At 46.9% G+C, this 14,132-nt stretch overlaps 1 protein-coding gene across 1 annotated transcript in view; it reads right to left on the bottom strand.

The window, feature by feature from the left end:
* Window positions 1–14,132, bottom strand: part of LOC126516650 (DNA (cytosine-5)-methyltransferase 3C-like) — a 362,078-nt gene that overhangs the window by 324,161 nt on the left and 23,785 nt on the right. The window lies entirely within an intron of this gene.

Below are 14,132 nucleotides of genomic sequence, written 5' to 3' on the forward strand. Positions count from 1 at the left end.
TGAGGCGTTTCCAAACCACTTTACTGCTTATCGAAACGATAGGGCATGAATGGGCGGTGGGGTGGTTTTTTTTTTGTGTGTGTGTGTTCATTCTTCTTTACGGTCATCTCTGTTTGATATTGGACATGATGACATAGAATCAGTTTGGAGCAAAATGACCCTTACTGATAACACCTCATTTATTGCTGGAGCATTTTATCACCCGCCAAATTCTGATGAGGCTACGTTGCAGTGACTGTACGAGATCGTCTGTAAAACATCAGATCAGATAATTCTTGCCGGCAATTTTAACCTACCGGACTTGAACTGGTCTGCTGGAACCTGTATTGCTGACTGGCTGTCGCGAAAATTTGGAAATGAAAAACATTGTTGACACATCCGGCTTCACTCAATACATGAGTGCACCTACATGGAACAATTCCATTTTAGACCTGTTGCTTTGCAACTCACCAAATGTTGTAGATTCTGTCACGTATCCCTGGCATCAGTGACCATCTCCCTGTCATGGCTAACATTAAATATGTGATCAATCAGCCCAAGCCGCGCCAGTCGAGGAAGGTAAATTTTTTTCATAAGGGTAATTACTCTGCTATTTCTCAAGAATTATTTGCTCATTTGTCCGTTTTCGATTGCCTCTACGAGAACTGTGGATAACTGTGGTCACTTTTCAAAACAAAAGTGATCGAACTGATGGCAAAGCATGTGCTGAGCATTGATTCAGTTAGACAGAAAAAGTGCAAGTCATGGGTGACGCCTAAGATATTGAGATTACCGTATTTACTCGCATAATGATCGCACCTTTCTGTCAGAAAAATTGACGCAAAATCAGGGGTGCGATCATTACGCGGGTTAAATTTCCCGCGAAAAGAAAAAAAGAAGATTTTTTTCATCAGGCGTTTGCTGCGGGACACCAAAACAAAAATTGCGGCTGGTGGAGCAAGCCGAACGCGCCGAACTCGATTTTTTCTTCTTCTCATGAGTACATTACGTGCATTGAAACAGTTTCTTCCGTATCAGTAATGAATAATAACATTAATATCGGCAAGTTTGCGGCAATAATGTAGCCATGTCCACTTTGAGGGGACAGACACAGATGGGCGCACTTAGCTGCCAGTGACATAGAAACACATGGCCGGCATGCTGTGGAAACTGCGGCATCTGTCTTCACTACTATCCTAATACGGCACGTTTCCACTAAGGGTGGGTGAATATCATAGCTGTGTTACAAGCATTGGCGTATGAATAGGGTACACTTTTAACATATCAGTGTAAACGTGGCTTCTATCGTTGCCGCTTGCGATTTGTTGCGTGCCCACAAGTGCAGATGAGAAGAATCGAAAGGCGCCTTTTTTGTTGTTGTTGACAACAACCATTATAAAGCCTACACATAATAAAGGCGAGTTTGGTTGCAGCTTTTTTTTGGTCATGGAAGTGCGGAAAGTGATGAAAGTAATGAAATGAGGCATCTACTTAAGAATGTTTGGTGCGTGCAGACCGCTTGGTTTGTCTTGAAGAGTTGTTCACGTAGCATACGACAGATGGTAAGCGCTATCAATGTTAGCTAGACTTGGCACACAACATATCGCCCGGACCAGGACGAATTTTTCTTCAACTATGAGGCTTTTCTTTCGAGGAACCCGTATGGGTTTCCTTTGTAGCAATTGCTACGAACGGGTGGATGTCTGACTTTCCCTTTATTCATTACTTCTCTCCACCTTGCGGGTTTCCGCAGAACTACTACGTCAAACATATCGCTGCGGCAAGTTCGGGATGCGATCATTACATGGGAAATAAAAAAAATCGAATTTTGACGACAAAATTCAGGGATGCGATCATTACACGAGTGCGATCATTATGAGAGTAAATATGGTAATAAGGAAAAGAAGGCATGTATACCTCACATTTAAAAGAACACAAAGTAGTTATCAGTTCAACAGGTTAGTCGAGGTAAGAAATGAATATAACACGGAAGTACAAAGTGCAAAAGATCAGTACTTCAGATCCCGATTGACCAGAACTACTCTGCAATTTTAAACTATCACAGAGGAAATAGAATGAAGCTACCACCCCCAGATAAGAATCTCAGTAAGGAAGAACAGGTTATATGGAGAAAGCTACAAACCTATACATATAACACCCTGCACATTCTCCATAAAATTCATCCTGAAAGATATACGGACACATGCCCATGGTGCAGAGCCACGCCAACCTTAGACCACATCTCATGAGCATGCACGGCATATCCACAAAAGACAAACAGAAATTACGGAGCATACACAATGGGAGGCGGCGCTGTCCAGTTCACAGGAAGAGGTCCAAAGGGCCATCATCCGACAAGCAAGACGGCACGCGGAAGCCAGTGGGGCCCTTGTCTAGGGGCTCCACCCATTGAGAGTTTTATTCTTCAATAAAGTTGTTTTTCTTCTTCTTCAGTCGACTCAATGACAGTATTAAAATGAATGCAAAACCTTTTGGAAATTTATGAAAGAATGCGGATCTGACTCAACTGGAGTAAATGACATTATTCACAATAATCAGGTCTTATCCAACGAAACAGCTAAGGTATCTTGTTTTAATAATTTTTTTCCTTAAAAACACACACCCGGTTCATGCCAATGGTACCAAGGCAGTAATTTTAGAAGCTGAATAGCACTAAAGGGACAGGGATGGGCATCAAATATAACAGAAAGAGCTAACTTCCAACTGTTTATTTTGAGAAACACACAATAGCAGTGAGCAGTCAAAGAGCTGGCGATCGTCTAAAATTTGATCAGCATGTCAAACATGTCGGCTTTTATACATGACTTGTTGAAGGTTCCAGTGCAATCGCTGGGGCCTGTGCCTTTCAGAAAGTGCTACACAGTTCAGGTCACACATACAGTCATATTACACAATGTTTGGCGACAATAGACAATAGATAGAACCATCAATAAAATTTGCAAAATTGCCGATACATGCAGGCGCGTCCTGCGGCGAACGATTACATTCAACATTTGTTGGCCAGTGAAAAACTGTCATCAGAGAAAGATAAACAAGTACACGTGCCAATATCTTACAGTGGAGTGATCTGGAGCAATGAAAATTTTAATTTAGTGCAGACATATGAAGTAGAGTAGGAGTCACAAAACTTTGCATTCTGCAGCATTAAAGAAGTGTTAAAGAACAGCATAAAGGCATTTTAATACTATTTCTGGATTAAATTCTGGTGAAGTGACTGATGGTGTTTTCAAAAGATGTGAAGAAGCTAGGGCTAGAGAACTCCACATTGGTTTATTCAAATACATTTCGAGGTAATGTAACATCAACAACTACAGTCAAACCCAACTATGTCGAACCTGTTTACATCGAATTATTCTGTATATCGAACAATTTCTGAACACGGTAGAGTTATGATGAGTATATATAGCAAAAATTACGCTTACCTCGAACAAATATAGCAGTGCCTCCCAATATATTGAACGACAAGCGGCGAAAAAGTGCCCCAGAATTTGGCTTTCCGTCACGGCGGCGCGGCTCTATCCAACAGCTCTCCCTACCGTGACCACGCTGCATCGGCGAGCCATCGACACCACCCCCACAAAAAATGATCCTGGCCCACCCTCAGCGCTTGCTCAGACAGCCAATCAGAGGCTCTTGTGCCCTCGTCGTGCAAGATGGTGCAAGTGCAAGTTGTCTCGCTGCTTTTCTGGTTCATTGTGTTTGCACCTTATGGGCCTTCTCAGGGGCCTTCTCCCGCAGTGTTGCCGTGAAGCGGCAGAATTTGCTTTTCGCCGTGAAGCTTGAAATAATAAATCGGGTCGAACGGGGTGAGAAGTCGGATGACCCCACAGTGTGCAAGATTCCAAGGAGCACTCTCAGCATTATCTTGAAGAATAAGAAAGAGATTAGGGCTAAAGCAGACAATCTCACGACCCGGTGCCCATGGCACCCGATGCATACGCAGGGCCGTGTACAAGTGGTTCATCTGAAATTGCTTCAGACATGCCGGCTTCCGCGTGCCCGGTGACAACTGTAAATTTTCATGAGTGCGACGAAGCCATTGCCGGTGTTAAGTTTGGAGCGAGCTGTCAGAATTTCCGGAAACCACTGACGAGTCAATGGTCGACGAGCTTTTGAGTGCAGATGATGGCATCGCGACCACGGGCGAGCCCAAAAACGAAGACTACATTGCCGACATCACACCATCAGAGTGGTCGGCCTTGTGAGTGGTGCCGGACTTGACACCGGGCTAACGGGCGCCGCACCACTGGCAATGCTTGCCGCCTGCAAGGTGGGCGGTGCTCCACTGGAAGCGACTGGTGTTGCCGCCAGTCCTCCTGCAGGCTGGAACTCTGAAGTGGCATTCGAGGGTGCTAGCCAGGTCCCGTGGCGAGACCTAACATGGTCGGCGTGTCTGTGCCACGTGGCCCCGTCTGGCATGCGGACGAGCCCCAATAAGGCGCTGGCAGAAGACACCCCCTGTCCAACGGACCAGGGTGGGCCAGGATGAAAGTTCGCAGCGAAAACTGGAGCTCCCAACTCCGGAAAAGGCCCGGGACGGCACCCTCGGTCAGCAGCCAGCTTCTGCTTCAGCTGCTTCAGGAGCACTGTGGATCAGAGGTCCAGGTGCAAGACGTCCAAGTGTGTCTTGACCATCCGACCCAGCAGGAGCTCACAGGGGGCACAGCCAGTGACATCGTGGGGTGTGGTCCGGTACTGGAATAGTATCCAGGCAATCTGTGTCCATAAATCCCCAGTCTGGCTCTTCTTGAGCTTGTCCTTGATGGTTTGCACCACCCGCTCGGCTGCGCGGTTTGAAATGGGGTGGTACAGGGGAACCATCATCCGGCAGATTCCGTTCTTCGTCAGCCAGGCCAGGTACTCTATGTTGACTAAAGCAGGACCATTGACACGATGACATCCGGCAACCCCTGGGCGGCGAAGACCTGTCGTAGCGCTGCAATGGTCGCACCTGCTGATGGAGTGGTGACAGGAAGAACATCCACCCACTTCTAAAAGGTGCCCACCACCACCAGGAAGTAATGGCCCTTGAAGGCCCCCCCCCCCCAAGATCCACATGCAGGCGAGACCAGAGTGTCTGGGGGAATCGCCAGGGGGTGATTTCCACATGACGTGAGGCCCGCTGATGCTCCTAGCAGATTTGGCAGCTCTGCACCGTGTGAGCGATGTCCTGGTCCAGGCCAGGCCACCAAACATGGGACCAGGCCACCAACTTGGTCTTTTCCACGCCAGGATGACCCGTGTGCAGCAACTGCAGAACCCTGGACCGGTGACCTTGTGGGATCACCATCGTGGAACCCCACAGTAGGCTGCCCTGCTGCAAGCTCAGCTCGGCGGCCTTTTGGCTATAGGCCTGCTGAACCAATTACTACTCCCCACAGGACACTGCCTTGACCACCTGAGACAGGACTGGGTCCAGGCCGGTCGCTTGCGATACCGCAGATCTGGAGATTACCTCGGGTACGCGTGCTCCAGCATGAATACTTCAGAAGGTTCTCGAACAGCATCAGGCACGTCTGGCAGGGGCAGGCGGCTCAGGGCATCAGCAGGGGTCGAAGGTCCTTTTCCGGACGGTAAACCAGCTGGTAACTAAGCTGCCAGCCTCAAGGCCCAGCATACCACTCGAGGTGATGCCTGCACGGGAACTGCCTTGTCAGGAACCAGCAGCCCCAACAGCGGCTTGCGGTCCGTGACCGCCTCAAACTTCCTGCCCACAGAAATTGGTGGAAGCGTTCGACACCGAACACGAGGGCCAGGCCTTCCTTGCCCAGCTGGCTGTAGCCTTGCTCTGCAGCATGAAGCCGACGAGAAGCAAACGACACAGGGCGTTCCTGGCCATCCTTGTCCCAGTGTGCCAGGACGGCTCCCACACCATACGGCGACGCATCTACAATCAAGACAACAGGCTTGGCAGGATCTAAGTGTAGCAGCAGTGGAGCCTTGGTGATTAGCTCCTTGCTGCGCCGGAAGGCTCGGTCTTGCTTCTCCTTCCAGACCCATTGCTGAACATCTCGAAGCAGAAGATGGAGCGGCTGTAGATGCTCCAACAAGTTCGGCAGGAAACTCCTGTACAAGTTGATGAGGCCGAGGTAGCTCTGAAGCTCCTTCGTCTGGCTCTTAGACGCCTTGGGCGCAGCACCAACTTTGCAGGAAGCCAGGGCTAGGCCAGCCTGGGAAATGACATATCCCAAATACTCAACACTGGGGGCCAGGAAAATAGGAAAATGCACTTTTCCAGCTTGAGCTTGAGACCGGCGTCCTGCAGTCGTGCCAGGACGTTGTGCAGGTTCTGCAGGTGGTCCCCGTCGTCGCTGCCAGTAACCAGGATGTCATCCAAGTACACTGCAATGGGCCTCATGCCCCTGAAGCGGTTGTCCATTTCCCTCTGAAATATGGCTGGGGCTGAGGCCACACCAAACAGTAAGCGCATGTACTGGAAGAGCCCCAAAGTTGTCGATATTGTGACATACTTCCGGGACGCATCCTGGAGCACCAGCTGCTGGTAAGCATCTCTGAGGTCGAGCTTGGTAGACTTCTGTCCACCGGACAACACTGACCACAGATCTATCCGGGGCAGTGGGTACTTCTCGACGGTAGCGATGGGGTTGATGGTAACCTTGAAATCCCCACAGATCCTGACACTGCCGTCTCGCTTGAGGACTGGTACGATGGGAGCGGCCCATTCAGACGTCTTGACGGGCACCAGGATGCCCTCTCGCTGTAACCGTTGCAGCTCCTGGGTGACCCCGTCCTTCAAGGCGAACGGCAGCGGGCGAGGCTTGAAAAAACGAGGCCGGGCTCCCTCATGTACGTAGATGCCAGCCGACGTGCCGGGAAATGCACCCATCCCTGGCTGGAACAGGGACTTGAACTCATTCAGGAGGCTGGAGACGTCTTTCACCACATGCAGGCTGGCTTCCTGGTACTCTAGCAGACAAATGCCCAGTGCATGAATCCAGTTTCGGCCCCGCAGCATCGGTGACGACCCCTTAGTTAAGTAAAAGAGAAGGGTTGCCTGCCTGTCACCAAAGCGAACGCTGACCTGGGCCTGACCCTGGACCTGGAAGAGCTGACCGGAGTAGCTGTGCAGCATCACGCCCAAAGCCTAAACGGACACGCTGGGGAAAGAACGCTGGAACAGTTTCCCAGCTATGACCGACACGCTGGCCCCTGTGTCCAGCTCCATGGAAATGGGGTACCCGCAGATTTCGACGGTCAGCATGTACGGTGGCACAGACAACGGTACAAGGCCTGTGTGCCACATGTCGAAAATCGCCGGGTCCTCGGCCACGATGTGGAGCCTGGCCGCAGAAGAACTTAAGCCTGCTGTCGCACGCCTCTGCCGCGTACCCTTGCGACGGCTACCCTGGCCGCGGGCTTGTGTGGTACCTGGGCTTGAACCAGGCTGCTGCTGCTGTTTGCTGTTCATCCTTCCCCTACGGCAAACCCATGCCGGGTGCCCAGTTTTCCCGCACGTGAAGCATTGTGCTTGAGAGAACTGGCACTGTGAGGAGGAGTGGGCACCACCACAGCGACCGCAGGTACTGCGCTTTGTCGCTAATTTGTTGACCGCCACTTCCACCGACGGTAAGCCAGTCGCACGGGCAATCTTGCCGGCGTCCTTGGCGGCAGCTTCCATTGCCAGCGCTGCCTTAATGGCGTCGTCCAGCAAGGGGTCGGGAAGCTCCAGGAGTCGCGTCTGCATGGTGGGGTCGTTGATGCCGCAGACGAAACGGTCCCGGAGCAGCAAGTCCAGCTGGTCCTCGAAAACACAGGGACTCGCTAACCCTCGTAGCGCCGCAACGAACTGCCCGAGGGTCTCTCCTTCCCGGCGGCTCTGGTTCCAATTAAATAAACATAGACACCCAAGAAAGTGGATGGGGAAACAGAGCCGCGGTAGCACAATTGGTAGAGCATCGCACGCGAAATGCGAAGGTTATGGGATCGTTCTCCACCTGCGGCAAGTTGTTTTATGCGAAGCATATTACTAGAGCTCAACCCAGCTCCTCAGGCGCGGCGGTGTCACCTTCAATGACCTTTAGTGACCCCATGCCATACCACGTGACACCGTGACGTCACGACAGAGGAGAAACGGGGCTCCAACTCGCGCCGTCGCTCGCGGCGTCGCCTTCAAGGCTGACCACGTGACACCGTGATGTCACGACAGAGGAGAAACGGGGCTCCAACTCGCGCCGTCGCTCGCGGCGTCGCGGCGGTATATAAGCAGCTGCGCTTGTTTCTAGGTGGCTTTGGCTCAACTCTTGCAAGATGGGCTGGGTGGGAATCGAACCAGGGTCTCCGGAGTGTGAGACGGAGACGCTACCACTGAGCCACGAGTACGATGCTTCAAAGCGGTACAAAAGCGCCTCTAGTGAATGCGGTGTTGCCTTAGAAACGAGCTGTTTCTAAGGCTCAGGCATGCGTCGCTTGCTCAGGCGCACATTTCGTTGCCGCGCCGAACGCTGCGTTGCTCGACGCTCACCGCGTCCAATGCGGGGCGCGTAGTCGCTGCGCCGTAGCCCATTGTCTTACACCCCTTGGCGGGTCGACGGGAACGCTGTCGCGTTCCACTCTTGAAGGCGAAGCAGAGTAACGCATGAGTTGTTTCTTCGTCTAGCCGAACCAAATATAGCCAAGCAACAGCAGTTCACCAGGCTAAACAGTGGTTCAACAACTAAAATAAAGGCTAGTATGCTTCGCATCCTGGGCTTAACCTTAGCTAAGCCACAGCCATTTCTTTCATCCACTTTCACTTCTATTAATTTATCGTTTCTTTATATCATTTATTAAGCACAAGTAATTTCCCATATGTTGTCCTTGGTGTCAGTGTTAGTTGGCTTCTTCTGAAATGACTAATAAAAATCGGGCCCCTAGGTTAACCTCCTTTCTTCTCGTTCATACCTCCATAAAGTTTAACATAATTTAAAGAAGGTCGCAAACCGACACAATGTCAATCTAGTTTTTTCAGTGCCTTGTAGATTGTCAGCAGTGTGTAACCTTCAAAACAAGAAGCACCAGAAACACATGCAATGTCATAGTAATCACCGGACCAATTACACCGAATGCACTTCAGATGTTGTGTATCAGATACCCTTACATGGTGGACACATTTATGTAGGACAAACCGGCCAGTGCTTCAATGACAGGGCTAGACAGCACAATAATGACATTAGAAAAGGATACGGTAGTCACTTGGCCGAGCACTGCAAAAAGTGCGCATGCACACCCATGTTTGGTGACACAACTTTCTTGAGGAAAAAAAAAAACACAAAAACATAACGCGATATAGTTGAAGCATATTTTATAAGGAAAGCAGGCGACAAGTGCGTGAGCTGTCCGTTTTTGGTTTTGCAAGAAAAAGAAGTGACGTTTCTTTTGAGATATCTAGGCACATTAACTGATTGATCGTACAATCGTGTGTATGATCTGATTCATTTACAATCTTTTGTGTGTATGATGATGAGTGAATGATGTACCTGATGCACGGAGCATAAATAGATGACCGTTTGTAATAAACGCCAGTTGGAAGTAGCGCCAGTCCTGTCGTATGCGTTCCTTTCACCTTCGTCTTTAGTGCGTTTTTAACTGTCAAGACTTCCTTGCATCAGTCCTAGTTGAATTTCCACCCCTTCATTACATTTTCAGCCTTTCCATTCAATTTGTACCCGGTTGTCTCTACATTTCCCTCAGCAGCTCCACAAAATCATCATCCATTCCTTCATGCTTAAGAATATCCTACAATTCTCTGTCTACGTTGTGGTAGGCTCCTTTGATATCTAGAAATTGTATTGATAAAGGTGAATTCTGAGCTACTGAAATCTCTATGCATTGCGTTAGCATAGACATATCACCCTCTAAGTGTCTCCCTGGTCTGAACCCATTCTGTAGTTCTGCCAGTACATCACATTTCTTTCCACCCACTTCGGCAGTTCTAATTTTATGGTTTGCATTGCCATTCTGGATGTCACCCACGTTACTGTAACTGGCCTGTATGAGCTCGTCCTATCCTTACCACTTTTTCCTTTGCAATGAGGTTCTTCTTGCTTTCAGGCCATCTAACCAGAATTTTCTGCATTTTAATTACTTGCTCAATGGCATTAGTCAGCAGTGCCTTGCTCTTTGGACCAAGGTTTTTTATTAGTTGCAGTGGTGTTTCATCGGGTCCTGCAGCACTGCTATTAGGGACATCTTCTTCTGCTTTTTCCAGTAAAAGGTTTCTATACTAAATTTTTGTCTCTCAGGCTTTGCTGTTGTTGCTGGATATGCTTGGGAGTGAACTACGCTTTCTTTTGTGCTGAAGTTATCCCTAACAACGTCTCTGATGTACCGCAGTACATTGTCTACTTCGAAAATGTTACTGTTTTCATCCCTTATAGCCGTTTACGAATATTTAGTTAGAGTTCCCAGCGCTATTACATGGTTCAAGAATCTTTTTGGCGCATTTTTGTCTCTTTTGCAAATGTTATGCACCCAACGTTCACTTGTGTATTTAATTTTCTCTTGCGCAAACTCACTCACTACTCTTTTCTTTTGTTGTTATTTGTTCCATCTAAGGAGCACCTCTTCTTCATGTAATCCCAACTTTTTGGCTTCTTGATGATCCCTAGACACCTGCTTACACTATTCTATAGCTTGCTTTGTTACCTTGTTCCACCATACACGTGGTTTTCTCTTTCCAGATCATTTTTTTTTTCCCGTGTCTCTCTTATCTCCTGCTGCATATGCCTACCCTTATATTCGCAGATTGTCGAAGGAAATGCCTCCATTTTCTTTTTTGCAATCCCCATCATTTGCTTTTCAGTCATTCATTCTCTTGCCCACTCAGTGTATTCTGTTTGGTCACGCTGTCCAGCACTGCGACCACAGCGATATGCAGTTTTGCAAAAAAATAATAAATAAACAAGAAAAAAAGGTTGGAGGGGAGAAAAAAAGGAAAGTCATGGCCGGCTGCACGTGGATGACAGTGCGCTTCTTTCCGTGAAATAACCAGCACAACCATGTCACTCTGCTCTGCCAACAGGGAGGCACGGATAAGCCCCAGACCTCCTTGCTCACTCGCTGGCTTAGGTGGTAAGATTTAAAAAAAATGCAGCTACTTTTAGTTTTATTTGGGGGCTTGTGCATTTTCTAGTGACTCTACTTGTGTGTGGCTGTTTGCACCCACTGATGGCCAGAATACAAAAATTACTTTTACACAACGTTGGAGAATAACCCTGCACCGCACTGGCATTCTTTCAGTGATGGCTGTTAGAGGCAAAGCTTCTCTGGCACAGCGTGGTGCAATTTCTGTCATTTTTTTCCACTTTGAGCGCAATTTCAAACAGCAATTTTCATGAGCATCAAAACGGCGCAGCATTCCTCCTCCCCCCCCCCCCCCCCCCGACAGTGGTTTAATTTTAACGTCTTACAGAAAATACACAATATAAAGAACTACAAATAACACTACAAACAACCATTTCTCTACACTTTACAAAAAAAGTCACTAAACAGCACATTCAGTATAACACCTTTAACATGGTGTTTCTTGAAAGAGCATACAGAATTTAATGTTTCAGCTTAAACCTGTTTAGTATGCTGGATAGGAAATGTTGCAGCAGTTGTGAACTGTACTTATAATGTGTCCCTGTCTTGTTAAATCAGAGAGCAGATCCGATTCTAAATTAACTAAGCGTTGTGTGTGTACTATGTTGTTTGAATAACATCAGATCTAACAGTTGTTAACAGGTAGTACTCATAGAGAGTCACAATATTTAGTACTTTTAAATTTCACAAACAAGCCTGATGTGTGTTCATTACACAGCAAACCAGCAACCGAATTCAAGCTTTTGTTTTGCAAGGTTTCTCAATTATTCGGCAATCATGCAGTGCCTGTAGCCCAAACCAGAAAGCAGTAACGTAAATTAGAAGAAAAAAGAGCACTGCAAAACACAAGTTTTTCTGTAACTAGCAATTATACTGACACCTTTGTAGCAAGGCCAAGACATCACAAATTTCTATATTGATATGAAGTAGTCTCATTAAACCGAACCTTAAGGGAATGGAGAACTGATAAGCAGCAGTTCTGTTTGCCAAGAAATATGTATGCAGCGCTATATGTCTTACAGCCTCTTAATACTGTTGTTCATTAAGTGAATGTAGCAGCTAGCTTAAAAAAATCTAAAAGGACAAGGTGCTTAGTGCTTAAAATCTTGTTCAGGAACCAGTACAGTCCTAACCGATAATTCAGGCTTAGCAGGGACTGCGTACAAGGATAAATAAACAGAAATGCTCAGTAACAAATTGACCAGAAATTAAGAAACTTAATTATTCTCCAAGTGGCAATAAATAAAAATATTTTAAGAAGTTGCCAAATGCAGTTTTTTTTTTTTTTTTGGAAGTCATTTTCACCCACTTCCCTTGCCATCATTGGCACTAAGCTCAAGAGGGTGATTGGCGCTGTTTGAAACTGCTTGATTCTGAACACCAGAAGATTGTAACAGCAGTCAAAGAAGTCACCCATAAATGTGTCTGTATTTGATGCGTAAAAAGAAAAAGAAATGCTAGACGTTCAGCACATGCTGTGCATGCAGCAAGAATGATCTTCACAGAAGACAGGTGTTTAAAAACAATCAAATTCTGGTTCCCCAAAACAAAATAATTCTTTAGAGCTTGATTTTGTAGTACAGTTTCCAGGGAGTTGCAAACGTTTTAGTTCCAACTAACGAAAGTTTTTTTACATTGTTCAAATACAAAACCAACCAATTGAGAGCTTGTTTTCTGTTTAAGCAATTTCTGTTTATCGAGATTCTACTGCACAGTCAATTCCCTTTAAAATGAAGCGCTTGGCATCTCCAAAACTTTTCACCATACAGGTCACTTGGTTGCAAAAATAGCTCACCGTACTGCTCACATTAGAGCAGGCTAAGCATGTATTACCTAAGAACGCCTCTACTTGCCATGAATTTATGAGGTACTTATTGAAAGAAGCTTCTTCCTGCACATAATGCACGACTGCAGGTGACGTTGTGGCATCACAGCTGACAACCTGCTCTGGGAGCAACAAAACGCACAGCTGCAGGGCATTGGGCTGCCTCCCTTGGTTAGTCTGCAGACCACTGTTGGATGGCTGTTCCAAGCAGACCATCATATAAACTGCAACATATTTGTCAGCCATATCATACCTGCTTATGGTGCAATACGCTATGTACAAGTCAAGCAATTCCTGGAGTTTTCTTTTGCATATTGGAATCGCAGCACAAAACAAAACATGACGAGGTGTGTGGGCGGGTTAGTGCCCATTTAAAAGAGACAGTGTAAAAAGTTCAGCACTGTGTCGTCGTCACTCTGTCTTTCACGCTGTTTGATTCCTTTCTAAACACACTGCACAATATTTGGCACTGAACTTGCAATGCTTTTTCGTTCATGAAGGGGGGGGGGGGGGGGCTAACATACATATAGCTACTGCAGAATCCTCCCCCACAGTTGCACTGTAGACCCACATGCACATTTCAGCTCAGAGGTGGCGTTAGTACTGGGTGCATCAGTTGTAAAGCAACAAATCCAATCTAATTTCCTTCATTGTACCGACAAATTTGTTGTAGAGGCATTCACAATGCATCTTTTGTTTTTTTATTCTTGTTTGGTGTTCCTCCATTAATGTTATATCATGAAGCTTAATCAATAACTGTTGTACCCTGCTAAATTCATGTCTAGTTGTTCTAGCAATACTGTTGTGTCAAGTCACATTTTATTTTTTTGTTCCTTCAACAAGATTCCACTGCTTTGTAGCCCCTTTTGTGGGTAGTGGGAGCTGGTAAGCTGCTTCAGTGAAGTTTTTACGCCCACCATCCTTCATGTACAACACATGAAAATAAAGGTTTAAATCAATTTCCTTCATTACGAGGAATGCTGGAATGCTATGCTGGAATACTAAGCCCGCAAAGTGTGGGACAATATGCGAGGCAGAAAAGCTTGAAAGAGGACAAAACATAGGTGTTCAATTTGTCCTTGGGAATTTCAAATGTATGTTTAGACTTAGTGTATCAAGTGCAAATACAGCATTACGTTGCCCCGCACTTCCAAGATCAAACGAAGACATGGAGACATTTTTTTTTTTTTTTCGAATATATTTCACTCAAAAACAGGTACAGACT

The sequence above is a fragment of the Dermacentor andersoni genome, chromosome 1, assembly GCF_023375885.2.
Source record: "Dermacentor andersoni chromosome 1, qqDerAnde1_hic_scaffold, whole genome shotgun sequence".
NCBI lineage: Eukaryota > Metazoa > Arthropoda > Arachnida > Ixodida > Ixodidae > Dermacentor > Dermacentor andersoni.